The following is a 13,951-nucleotide window of genomic DNA, read 5'->3' as shown; positions in this document are numbered from 1 at the left end:
TGAGTGACTTCTGAAGAGGGAAGGAACGACAAAGGGTTGATGTGTTCTCTGAGTTTCTTGTTACTTTAAATTCTTTGTTTAAATTCTCCTTCCAGACTCCAGGAGTACTTCTGTCCTCAGCTAGGAACAGACCAGCTGCCACTCCCTATTCTGGAAATCTGTTACACCAGGTGTATTTTCTTGATGCTTGTATGTGACTTCCATTAGTGTTAATGAGGGTTGCATTCATGCATAGAGAGGAGAGCCCATCCATTACCACTAAAGGCAGTTTCCTTTTTAATATATTGCTTACTCGAGTTTTATTACATGTTTCCCTAGTGTTTATATTACAGCCTCGCTTCTTTATTTACAGAAACAATGAGGAGAGATTGTGAGATTCAGGGCAGTGTTTAATGCCATGAATGTATCTGTGGAGCTAGTATCATCTGAAGTTTCTGTTTTTCTTTGATAAAATTATTATCATCTGCATTTATTTGGAACCCATAAATTAATTGAGATTAAACAAAAATAATCATCACAGTGCTATTGTGTCAACTTGTTGATGTTTTATTTAAATTGCAAATATACAGAAAAAAATCTCTCAAGTTTTTATCAAGAAGGGAAAGAAAACTTAGCAATTAATCGTTTCTGTGATGTAGAGACAACTTCTAAAGTTTCATCTAAAAATTCTGAGATTTTTTCTGTGTAGAATGAGTCTTAAAATAAAAAGAAGAAAGGAAGGGAAATAATTGGCAAGTGCCATCGGAGTTTAGTCAAACAGTGCTAGAAAATAATGGTAATGAGATGCGTAATTCTCTTACATTTTTCATTCATTCAAATGGGTTTTCTTTTAGACAATCTCTAACTGCTAGTGTGGTCAGTGAAATCAATGTGGCTGCTTTCAGTAAGAAAATTCGTTATGCAAACAGCAACATGGTCTTCGTGTCTCACATGGTAAACGTAGCCACATTGAACTAAGTGAGTACTGCTTACACAGGTAGCATCCTTCCCATAGAACTTCATATATTAATAAAATATGACTTATTCATGATTGTTATTGCTTTATAATAAATACTGTATAAAAGGTATTTTCATGTAGAAAATTGGAATGTGAAAAAAATGTTTTTCTTCCTTTTAAAGTTGAAAGCTGAGAACAAAACAAAATCAAACAACAGAATTGTCTAAGAAAGTGATTTCACTGTGTTTCCTCTTGTGAAAATAGAGACAAAAGTACTAATAATTGTCAATCAAAAACATGCTGTTTCATCAATATTATACATTATGCATCATAGCCTCAATATATTCTAAATGAGATTTGTAGTAGCATATCAATAGAGATGGACAAATGACAAAGTACTATTAATCTCTTGCTTTCACCCCTGCGTGCTGTAGAGCAGCAGTCTGGGAGAAGTCTTTACATTTATTGGAATGAAGCACTCCTCCAGTTCTGCCTCTCCCTCTCTTTGAATTTTGTTTTGCCTGATTTCCTTTTGTTTCCTTCCCGTCCCTTACTTTCTCTTCCCTTCTCTTCCATTTCCTTTCCTTTTAACTTTCTGTCTTTTCCTTCCTTCTTCTCTTTTAAAATAATTTTATTATTATTATTATTTATCATGCCCCCCTCCCACTGTCTCCAAGAGGATGTCCACACCCACTAGACCTCCCTACTCCCTGGGTTCTCAAGTCTCTCTAGGGTTAGGTGCATCTTCTCTCACTGAGACCAGACCAGGAAATCCTATGCTGTATATGTGTTGGGGGCCTCATATCACCTGGTGTGTGCTGCCTGGTTGGTGGCTCAGTGTCTGAGAGAGCTCAGGGATCCAGGTTTGTTGAGACTGCTGGTTTTCCTATGGGGTCGCCCTCCTCCTCAGGTTCCTCCAGGTTTTCCCTAATTCAACCATAGGGATCAGAAGCTTCTGTCCATTGGTTGGGTGTAAGTATCTGCATCTGACTCTTTCAGCTGCTTGTTGGGCTTTTTGGAGGGGAGTCATGATAGGCCAGTTTGTGAGCACACCATAGCCTCAGTAATAGTGTCAGACATTGGAGCCTCCCTTTGAGCTGGATCCCAAGTTGGGCCTGTCATGGAAACTCCTTTCCCTCAAGCTTTCCTCCATTTTTGTTCCTGCAGTTCTTTTAGACAGGAACAATTCTGGGACAGTGTTTTTGACTGTGGTATGGCAACCCTATCCCTTCACTTGATGCCCTGTCTTTCTACTAGAGGTGACTCTATGTCATCTAAGGTTCCCCTTTCCCCCTCCCTCTCCCTCTCTCTCTCTCACATAATTCGTCACTTTTTTCAAATATATAATAAAACAAACCACAGTAAGAAAAAACAAAAACTATCACATCAAAGTTGAACAAGGCAAACCAACAGAATGAAAAGCTCCCAAGAGAAGGCATTGGGATAAGAGACCCATTGATGATTGCAGAATAAGGCACCAGTATGGATATACCAGAATATAATTAAAGGTAATTTTATTAATACTTTTTTAAGTCTAGTTTTATTAGTTCTCTGGGCTACCTAGTCACTGGTTTTTGGTCAATCAAGCAACATTAGGCATGGGTTCCATTTTGTGGAGTAGGCCTTTAGTTAAGTCAGACATTAACTGTTTTCTCTCCCAATGCTCGTACCACCATTGAGTTAGTATATTTTGTAGGCAGAACAGATTGGCGATGCAAGACTTCTTGGGGGCCTGTTGGTACATACCTTATGAGGGGAGATATAGCTTGCAGAGTACTTTTCCATAATAAAGACACTAGAACATGGAGGTGAAGGTGCAATTAGCCTGATCTCTTCATGTTCAGTGAAGAGATTTTGTGAAGATTTTGATATTGTGTATCCTTCATTTCATCTAGTTCAAAATACACTTTAATGTCCTGTGAGGTACTCTGCAGAGAATGTTCTGTTTACATCTAAACATTTAGAGATTACCTTCATCTCTTTGTGTTATTGATGCTGAATTTATTTTCATGGTGTTTCAAGTTCAAGGTAGATGAAGAACAAACCCATCACCATGGGTGTCTGTCACAATATATGAGCTCTAGTGTTTGGACAGAAAGTGTGAGGTAGCAACTTAATGACTCTAAAAAGTAAATTGGACTGAGCATGGGGTCCCCAATGGAGGAGTTAGAGAAAGGACCCAAGGAGCTGAAGGGGTTTACAGCCCTATAGGAGGAACAACATTACGAACTAGTCAGTACCCCAAGAATGTCCAGGGACTAAACCACCAACCAAAGAGCACACATGGTGGGATACTTTCCCGAGCTATTGTTTTCGCAGGTAAGAACACACTCGGACGACCGGATTCTTCTGCAGCAAAAGCTTTATTGCTTCTTTAGGAGGGAAGACCCAGAACCCGGAAAATGGTGCTGCTTATATAGCCCTCAGCGTGGCGTGTCAGCACCTGATTTTTTGCTCGCCCATCACCTCATTACTACGCCCCGAGATAGGCAGTGACTTGGTGTGAATTCACTCTCACACCTGTGCACAAGGCTTGTTTACTAGTTAAGCACAGCGGAAGCCAGCGCCATCTTGTAATGGTGATTGCTCATGGCTCTCCACAGGATTCATGGCTCCAGCTGCATATGCAGCAGAGGATGGCCTAGTCGGACATCCATGGTAGGAGAGGCACTTTTCTCTATGCCCCAGTGTGGGGGAATGCCAGGGCCAGGAAGCAGGAATGGGTGGGTTGGTGAGCAGGTGGAGAGGAGAGAGGATAGGGGGATGGTGTTTTACGGAGGGGAAACCAGGAAAGGGGATAACATTTGAAATGTAAATAAAGAAAATATCCAATAAAAAGGGGGGAAAAGTAAATAGAACAAAGATAAAAAAGAAAAAAGAAAAGGGAAGGGAAGGGAAGGGAAGGAAAGAGAAAACAGTAGAGGTTGACATTTGCATTCTATCTAGACAGGTAATATTTGCCTATGTATGTGATATTTGCATATGTATGTGATATATATGTATAATGTGTAACACACACATATATTCTGTCAGTTCTTTCTAGAGAACTATGTTTGGTCTTACTGTTTGAAAACATTATGAAGGATGCGGTGAGTCAGGTGCTCCTGGGCTCCCGTCTCACCATCCTGTCCCAGCCGCTCATGTATGTGAAAGTGCTCATCCAGGTGGGATATGAACCTCTTCCTCCAACAATAGGACAAAATATTTTTGGGCAACAAGTATGTCAGCTTCCTGGCCTCTTTTGCTATGCTCAGCACATTGCAAGCATCGATGGGAGGCATGGGTTGTTCACAGGCTTGACTCCAAGACTGTGTTCAGGAGTCCTTGGAACTATGGTCCATGGGAAAGTCTTACAGTATTACCAGGAGTCTGAGAAACCTAAGGAGTTAGAATCTGTAACTGTACAAAAAGAATGTTCATCCTCTTTTGACCGAGTTATCAAAGAGACAACTTAAGAGATGATTGCTCATTCTGCTGCTACCCTCATTACACATCCCTTCCAAGTGATCACTCTGAGGTCCATGGTACAGTTTATTGGCAGAGAGTCTAAGTACTATGGACTGTGTGACTCCATAGTAACCATCTACCGGGAAGAAGGCATGGTAGGATTTTTGCGGGTCTCATTCCTCACCTCCTAGGTGACATCATTTCTTTGTGGCTGTGTAACTCACTGGCCTATCTCATCAATACCTATGCACTGGACAGTGGGGTTTCTACCGTGAATGAAATGAAAAGTTATTCCCAAGCTGTCACGGGATTCTTTGCCAATATGTTGACATATCCCTTTGTGCTTATATCTAATCTTATGGCCATCAACAACTGTGGGCTTGCTGGTGAATCTCCTCCTTATTCCCCAATATACACTTCTTGGATAGATGCTTGGATAGATGCACTTCGTGGTGCATACTACAAAAAGCGGGAAATATGAGCCGAGGAAACAGCTTGTTTTTCTGGAAGGTTCCTTGTGGGAAGACTTACTGTTATGACCTAAGAATGTTAATCTGAAGATGTGGGACAGAGACAGTGACATTTCTATAGTCCCAATGCACAGAATTATGGGAGAGAATGTTGATTTCTATACAGTGTGGCACGCTTTTTTTTAATAATCATTTAACCTTGGGAAAATGGAAAAAAAAGGAAAACATTTTGAAGCCAATTTTCTTTCTCCTTCCTTCCTTCCTTCCTTCCTTTCTTCCTTCTTTCGTTCTTCCTTTTTTAAAGATTTATTTATTGTTATATGTAAGTACACTGTAGCTGTGTTCAGACATACCAGAAGAGGGAGTCAGATCTCATTATGGATGGTTGTGAGCCACCATGTGGTTGCTGGGATTTGAACTCAGGACCTTTCGAAGAGCAGTCAGCGCCCTTAACCAATGAGTCGTCTCTCCAGCCCAGAAGTCAATTTTCTTACAAGTCAATTTGGTATCTGGTGTCATCTGCTTCTGTTAGAAAATTGCATCTTGTGTCTTCTGACAATTTGGACTAGTTGTTTGCATGTAACACTGGTTACAATATTAGCCCATGAAAAGCTTATACCTTTTCTCTGTTCTTATTATACAAGAGTGACTTTTCTTTTTATACCTCAATATCTTTAAACTTCAACAGTAAGTGATTTTATATCTTAGATATAATTAATGTATAATTACCTTAAAGTCTATTAATAAAGTATTGTATGTATATATCTGTATATGATATTTTTCTTCTATCAGTATGACATTAACACTACTTTCCTCAGCCTTAATGAAATACTACAAGTGTTAGCAGTGTTAAACTCTACTTCTCACCCTTCTCCAGTTCTTGCTAACCACTTCTGTATTTCATATAAATTTATTTATTCTGGAAAATTAATGGAAATAAAATGAGATACTATTTGGATTTGACCTCTGATGTTTTTCACTTAGTGTGTTGTTTTAATGTTTTTGTACAATATGGTTTGAATCAATATGTCATCTCTTTATGTATGCATGTATTTTATTATATATATGTATATATATATATATAATAGAAACAGTATGCTTTATTTCTTGATTCATTAACTGATGGACCGCAGATTGCTTCCATTATGAGTTTTTTATATTAGTACTACTATGACTGTTCGTGTTATTTTTATTTGCTCTTATATATATTCAAATTTTGAATATATATCTAGGAACAGATTCTGTGACTTACTAAATTAACATTTACTGTTTTGCTAAACTAGCAATTAGTTTTCCTATGTGAATTTTAATTTATATTATGAGTGTAATTGAAGTTCTTTTTCTGCAAATCTTTATCAGTACTTGTTTTATCTACTAGTTTTTTTGATCACTCTAGGATGCATAAAATATATCTCATTTACATATAGATAAAGGTAGAAATGCATTATTATTTTTGTATGGATCTATTTAATGTTCATATCATAATTTACTGGAAAATAATTTCCCACTTAACTTTGTTAAAAAGTTAACTGACGAGAAATGATTAAACTTGTTCCTACAATACCAATTTTATTTCATTGGTCTACATTTGTCTCCTTATACTAGCTTCATGTAGTATTACTTACTGTAGTTTTTACATGAGGTTTCTAAGCCAGCAGGGACATTATTCTAATCAGCTGCTCTAGATCAGTGCTTCTGATATGTTGTGTGTCATAGATTTAATTGTGAATATTTTTTAGTTATTTGGCCATAAACCTACATGTGGCAAATCTAAAATAACTTTATTCATCTTTATTCATTTGTATTCTATTCTTCATATTTTCTTGTCTTGCAATATTTTCTTATCTTGAAGTATAGTCTATCAACATTATATGAAAGGGAAAAATTTAATTTTAGGATGACTTTACTATCTTTATACAAGTTTAATGAGTTTTGTTCCTCTGTTAAATGACTTAAAAGCATTAATCTCTGATTTCTTTCTTTTTTTCTTTTTTCATTTTCTTTTTTTTTTTTTTTTTAGAATCTCTGGACCAAGCATGATTCTGTGTGTAAAGAAACAAACAAACAAAAAAAAAACCAAAAAACAAAACAAAAAAACCTCTGGATAATTATGTAGAGAACAAATTCATCAGTAGGATACTAGATAATCCTCTAGTTATGGGTTATGAATTGAAAACTGTGACAGGGAACTTGTATCATCACTCTTTGGTCACACACAGTAATCATAGCTTTCATCACATAAAGTTTTCAGAATGATTCTGGTGGTTGTTTTCGAAGAGTATGAATCTACTACCATGCCTTAGTGGGAAAAGCTGGCACTTACAATGGAAAAATGCTAAAGCTCCAGTCGGGTTTAGAGCTCTCTGTGATCATTCAATTAAAATAGACAAATGTGCATTGACCACCCACTAGGAACACTTGGCTGGGCTCCGATCCTGCGTCCTGCTATGTTTGAGTTGGCTTGAAAACAACTTAGCCATGCTAAGTGTGTTTCCTAGCCTACCAGAGAATGAGGAAGGAGAACTCTCCAACTCTGTTGGGTCTTGATATTAAACAGCACATCCCTGAGAGTCCCGCTGCACCTGATATATACAGAAAGAGCAGGAAAAAAAGAATAATTACAATCAGGCTTCTGCTAGCTGGGCTTAAGCTCAACGAGTCAGCAGAGTGCCAATCAGTGCCTTTCTGCAGAAGCTTGAGAAGTTTCCCTTTGCTCACAGCAAGATGGCTTGGCCATGAGAAATAAATAACACCTGCGCGGCTTTTCAAGCCACAGTGCCCTTACTTAAAACAACAACAAAACACCAAGAACTCGTGCGCACCCGCGTGTACACACACACACACACACACACACACACACACACACACACACAAACACACAAACTGGCAAAGCAAAAGTGTCTCTGTGTTAGTAACTATATGGAGTGACTTCAAGACATCACCCGTAGGAGTATTTGTGGTAAGCAGAGAAGCCAGCTGAAGTTGGGCAACAATCAACATTTATGCGTTTGTTTATGTGTTATGGCAAGGCCCCTCAGGCCACATTGTCATTGTGCATTGATGGCAAACTCTCTAGCTCCCATGACTACCTTGGTATGTGTTGCAACAAGAATGTTCTGTTGACATTATAAACTTTTAGTCATGGGAACACCAAATGTTTGTGTCTTCTTTTTAAGGCTATACTGTGAAACAAAATTCAAATTTACTGTTTTAAGTAATAGCTTATATCTATGAGAGTTAGTATATTCTATTCTATTCTAAAGCAGAATTTTTGTATTATTATAATAGAATGGGTTTTTATAATTCTTTTTAAAAGTAAAATTAACTCCTAACTTTTTAATGCAATGATTTAAAGATGTGTTGAAATTATGGCAGTTTTTAAATTTCAGTAAATGTCACTACTTTAGTTTATTGCTGGTAATGAATCAGAGGGAGGGAGGATGGGATAGAGGGTTTCTGGAGGGGAAACCGGGAAAGGAGATAACACTTGAAATGTCAATAAATAAAATATCTAATGCGTATTGTGTATATATATATATATATATATATATATATATATATATATATATATGCATGTTTAGTGGGTGGTGGTGGTAGAATGATCTCTTTTAGAAATTAAGAATGAATTTCTGGTTATGTGTATTAGTTATCCTTTATGATATAGACAATTACTGTTTTACTTTTCTATTAGATATTTTCCTTATTTACATCTCAAATTTTATCCCCTTCCTTCATTTCCACTCTGATCACATCCATCCCATCCCCCCTCCCTTGTTCACTAACCCTTCCACTCCCGCTTCCCTATTGTAGCATTCTCATACACTGGGTCATCGAGCCTTCAAAAGGCCAAGGGCCTCTTCTCTCATTGATGGCCCACAAGGCCATCCTCTGCTACATATGCAGGTGAAACCTTGAGTCCCTCCTTGTGTACTTTTTGGTTGGTGGTTTAGTCACTGGGAGCTCTGGGGGTACTGGTTGGCTCATATTGTTGTTCCTCCTATGGGGCTGCAAATCCCTTCAGCTCCTTGGGTCCTTTCTCTAGCTCCTCCATTGGGGACCCTGTGCTCAGTCCAATGGATGGCTGTGAGTCTCCACTTCTGTATTTGTCAGGCACTGACAGAGCCTCTCAGGAGACAGCTATATAAGGCTCTTGTCAGCAAACAATTGCTGGCATGCACAATAGTGTCTGGGTTTGGGAACTGTATATGGGATGGATCCCTAGGTGGGACTGTCATTGGATAATCTTTCCTTCAGTTTTTGCTCCAAACTTTGTCCTGTAAGTCCTCCCATGGGTATTCTGATCCCTCTTCTAAGAAGGATCAAAGATTCTACAAAGTATCAAGAAGAAGGGTTTCCTTCTTCTAGAGCTTAATGTGGTCTGTGAATTGTATCTTGGGTGTTCCAAAATTTGGGCTAATATCCATTTATCAGTGAGTACATATCAAGTGTGTTCTTTTGTGACTGGGTTACCTCATTCAGGATGATATTTTGTGGTTCCATCCATTTGCCTAAAATTTTCATGAAGTCATTCTTTTTAATAGCTGAGTAGTACTCCATTTTGTAAATACCACCTTTTCTGTATCCATTCATCTATTGAAGGATATCTGAGTTGTTTCTATTATAAGTAAGGCTGCTATTAACATAGTGGAGCATGTGTCCTTATTACATGTTGGAGCATATTCTGGGTAGGAGTGGTATTGCTGGGTTCTCAGCTATGTCCAGTTTTCTGAGAAACCACCAGACTGAGTGGTTTTACGAGCTTGCAATCCCACCAGCAATGGAGGAGTGTTCCTCTTTCTCCACATCCTTGCCAGCATCTGCTGACACCTGAGTTTTTTATCTTAGCCATTCTGACTGGTGTGAGATGAACTCTCAGGGTTGTTTTGATTTGCATTTCCCTTATGATTAAGGATGTTGAACATTTGTTTAGGTGCTTCTCAGCCATTCAGTATTCCTCAGTTGAGAATCCTTTGTTTAGCTCTGTACACCATTTTTAATAGGGTTATTTGTTTCCTTGGAGTCCAACTTCTTGAGTTCTTTACATATATTGGATATTAGCCCTCTATTGGATGTAGGATTGGTAAAGATCTTTTCCCAATTTGTTGGTTGCCTTTTTTTCCTATTGACAGTGTCCTTTGCCTTACAGAAGCTTTGCAATTTATGAGGTCCCATTTGTCAATCCTTGATCTTAGAGCATAAGCTCTTGGTGCTCTGTTCAGGAATTTTTCTCCTGTGCCATGTGCTCAAGGCACTTTCTTTTCTATTAGTTTCAGTGTATCTGATTTTATTTGGAGGTCCTTGATCCATTTGGACTTGAGATTTGTATAAGGAGAAAAGACTGGATTGATTTGCATTCTTCTACATACTAACTGCCAGGAACCAGAATCATTTGTGGAAAATGCTGTCTTTTTTCCACTGGATGGTTTTTAGCTTCTTTGTCAAGGTCAAAAGACCATAGGCCTGTGGATTCATTTCTGAGTCTTCAATTCTATTCCATTGATCTTCCTGCCTGTCACTGTACCAATACCATGCAGGTTGTATCACAATTGCTCTGTAGTACAGCTTGAGGTCAAGCATGGTCATTCCCCCCAGAATTTCTTCTATCTTTGAAAATAGTTTTCGCTATCCTGTTTTATTATTATTATTTATTATTATTATTCCAAATGAATTTGCAAATTGCTATTTCTAACTCTATGAAGAATTGATTTGGAATTTTGATTGGGATTGCATTAAACCTGTAGATTGCTTTTGACAAGATGGTCATTTTTTACTATATTAATCCTGCCAATCCATGAGCATAGGAGATTTTTTTATCTTCTGAGATGTTCTCCAATTTTTTTCTTCAGAGAATTGAAGTTCTTATCATATAGATATTTCACTTGCTTAGTTAGAGTCACACCAACACCTTTTATATTATTTGTGATTATTGTGAAAGGTGGTTTTTTTCTAATTTCTTTCTCAGCCTGTTTATCCTTTGAGTAGAGGAAGGCAAATGATTTGTTTGAGTTAATTTTATATACAGCCACTTTGATGAAGTTGTTTATCATATTTAGGAGTTCTTTGTTAGAATTTTTTGGGTCACTTAACTATATTATCATTCATCTGCAAATAGTGATATTTTGACTTCTTCCTTTCCAATTTGTATCTGTTTGACCTTCTTTTTTTTTTTTTCTTTTTCTTTTTTTTCTAATTGTTCTGGATAGAACTTTGAGTACTGTATTGAACAGGAAGGGAGAGAATGGACAGCATTCTCTAGTCCCTCATTTTAGTGGGATTGCTTCAAGTTTCTCTCCATTTAGTTTGATATTGGCTACTGGTTTGCTATCTATTGCTCTTACTATGTTTAGGTATGAGCCTTGAATTCCTGATCTTTCCAAGACTTTTTATCATGAAGGCGTGTTGGATTTTGTCAAATGCTTGTTCAGCATCTAATGACATGATCATTTGTTTTTTTTTTTTTCCTTTGAGTTTGTTTATATAGTGTATTTCATTGATGGATTTCTGTATATTGAACTATCATTGCATCCCTAGTGTGAAGCCTACTTGATCATGATGGATGGTCATTTTTATGTGTTCTTGGATTCAGTTTGCAAGAATTTTATTGAATATTTTGCATCGATATTCATAAGGGAAATTGGTACGGAATTCTTTTTCTTTGTTGGGTCTTTGTGTGGTTTAGGTGTCAGAGTAATTGTGACTTCATAGAATGAATTGGGTGGTGTTCCTCTGTTTCTATTTTGTGGAATAATTTGAAAATTATTTATATTAGTTCTTTGAAGATCTGATAGAACTCTGCATTAAACCCATCTGGTCCTGGGCTCTTTTGGATGGTAGACTATTAATGACTGTTTCTATTTCTTTAGGGGATAAGGGACTGTTTAGATCATTTATCTGATCCTGATTTAACTTTGGTACCTGATATCTCTCTAGAAAATTGTCCATTTTATCCAGGTTTTCTAGTTTAGTTGAGTATAGGATTTTTGTAGTAGGATTTGATGATTTTTTTTTTAATTTCCTCAGATTCTGTTGTTATGTCTCCCTTTTCATTTCTGATTTTGTTAATTTGGATACTGTCACTGTTCCCTCTGGTTAGTTTGGCTAAGGGTTTATCTTTATTGTTGATTTTCTCAAAGAACCAGATTCTGGTTTGGTTGATTCTTTGTATAGCTATTTTTGTTTCTACTTGGTTGATATAAGCCCTGAGTTTGAAAATTTCCTGCATTTTAATTCTCTTGGGTGAATTTGCTTCTTTTTGTCCTAGAGCTTTCAGTTGTGCTATCAAGCTGCTAGTTTATGTTTTCTCCAGTTTCTTTTTGGAGGCACTCAGAGCTATGAGTTTTCCTCTTAGCATTGCTTTCATTGTGTTCCATATGTTTCGGTATGTTGTGGCTTCATTTTCATTAAATTCTAAAATGTCTTTAATTTCTTTCTTTATTTCTTCCTTCCCTAAGTTATCATTGAGTAGAACATTGTTCAGCTTCCATGTGTATGTGGGCTTTCAATTATTTTTGTTGTTATTGAAGACCAGTATTAGTCTGTAATGGTCTGTTAGGATGCATGGGATTATTTTAATCTTCTTGTATCTGTTGAAGCTTGTTTTGTGACCAATTGTATGGTCAATTTTGGAGAAGGTACCATGAGGTGCTGAGCAGAAAGCATATTCTTTTGTTTTAAGTATAAAATGTTCTCTACATATTTGTTAAATCCATTTGTTTCATAATTTCTGCTAGCTTCACTGTTTCTCTGTTTAGTTTCTGTTTCCATGATCTGTCCATTGTTGAGATTGGGGTGTTGAAGTCACTCACTATTATTGTGTGAGGTACAATGTGTGTTTTGGCCTTTAGTAAAGTTTCTTTTATGAATGTGGCTGCCCTTGCATTTGGAGTTAGATGTTCAGAACTGAGAGTTCTTCTTGGTAGATTTTACCTTTGATGAGTATGTAGTGTCCCTCCTTATATTTTTTGATTACTTTAGGTTGAAAGTTGATTTTATTCAATATTAGAATGGCTACTCCAGCTTGTTTCTTGGGATCATTTGCTTGGCTTGGAAAATTGTTTTCTATCCCTTTACTCTGAGGTAGTGTCTGTCTTTGTCACTGAGTTGGATTTCCTTTATGCAACAAAATGCTGGGTCTTGTTTACTTATCCAGTCTGTTAATCTGTGTCTTTTTATTGGAGAATTGAGTCCATTGATATTAAGAGATATTACAGAAAAATGATTGTTGCTTCCTCCTATTTTTGTTCTTAGAGGTGGAGTTATATTTATGTGGCTAACTTATTCTTGGTTTATTAAAAGAAGATTATTTTCTTGCTATTTTTAGGGAGTAGTTTCCCTCCTTGTGTTAGAGTTTCCCATTTCTTATCCTTTGAAGGGCTCGGTTTGTGGAAAGATATTGTCTAAATTTGTTTTTGTCATGGAATACCTTGGTTTCTCAATCTATGGTCATTGAGAGTTTTGCTGGGTATAGTAGTCTAGGCTGACATTTGGGTTCTCTTTGGGCCTCTACAACATGGGCCCAGGATCTTCTGGTTTACATAGTCTCTGGTGAGAAGTCTGGTGTAATTGTGATAGGTATGACTTTATATGTTACTAGACCTCTTTCCTTTACTGCTTTAAAAATATAGAATGCTTCATGAGCTTGCCTTTCATCCTTGCCCAGGGGCCATGCTAATCTTCTCTGTATCATTCCTTTTAGTTAGTCAGTTAAAGCAAAATAGGTGTATTATATTGCCAGAGCATTACAGTCAACGTATCAAATGAAACTGTAGTTTCTGAAGGTTTAGAAACCATTTCTAAATCATTTTTAGAGTGTCTAGGCTGGCCTTAAAGCCTTGGTCTTCCTTTCACAGTTACCTGAGTGCTACGATTATAAGTATGTGGCTCATATCATGTGTGTCCTTTTGTAATTGGGTTACCTAACTCAGGTTATCCTCCAGATCCATCCATTTGCCTAAGAATTTCATAAATTCATTGTTTTTAATAGCTGATTAGTACTCCATTGTGTAAATGTACCACATTTTCTGTATCCATTCCTCTGTTGAGGGACATCTGGGTTCTTTCCAGCTTCTGGCTTTTATAAATAAGGCTGCTATTAGCC

General features: G+C 37.2%; 1 non-coding gene and 1 pseudogene across 1 annotated transcript; one reads left to right on the top strand and one right to left on the bottom strand.

Moving 5' to 3' along the window:
• The first annotated feature begins 4,014 nt into the window (after positions 1 to 4,014).
• LOC110295386 (mitochondrial carrier homolog 2 pseudogene) lies at positions 4,015 to 4,945 on the top strand (annotated as a pseudogene).
• An 8,523-nt stretch (positions 4,946 to 13,468) lies between these two features.
• LOC115031145 (U6 spliceosomal RNA) lies at positions 13,469 to 13,570 on the bottom strand. Its single transcript, XR_003836770.2, has one exon. It is a non-coding gene; the product is annotated as a U6 spliceosomal RNA (small nuclear RNA).
• Between the last annotated feature and the right edge of the window lie 381 nt (positions 13,571 to 13,951).

The sequence above is a fragment of the Mus caroli genome, unplaced genomic scaffold (genome assembly GCF_978045245.1).
Source record: "Mus caroli unplaced genomic scaffold, Mus_caroli_1 scaffold_4, whole genome shotgun sequence".
NCBI classification, from domain to species: domain Eukaryota; kingdom Metazoa; phylum Chordata; class Mammalia; order Rodentia; family Muridae; genus Mus; species Mus caroli.
The sequence above is the reverse complement of the archived record's forward strand: the minus strand, read 5'-3'. Positions and strand labels throughout refer to the sequence as shown.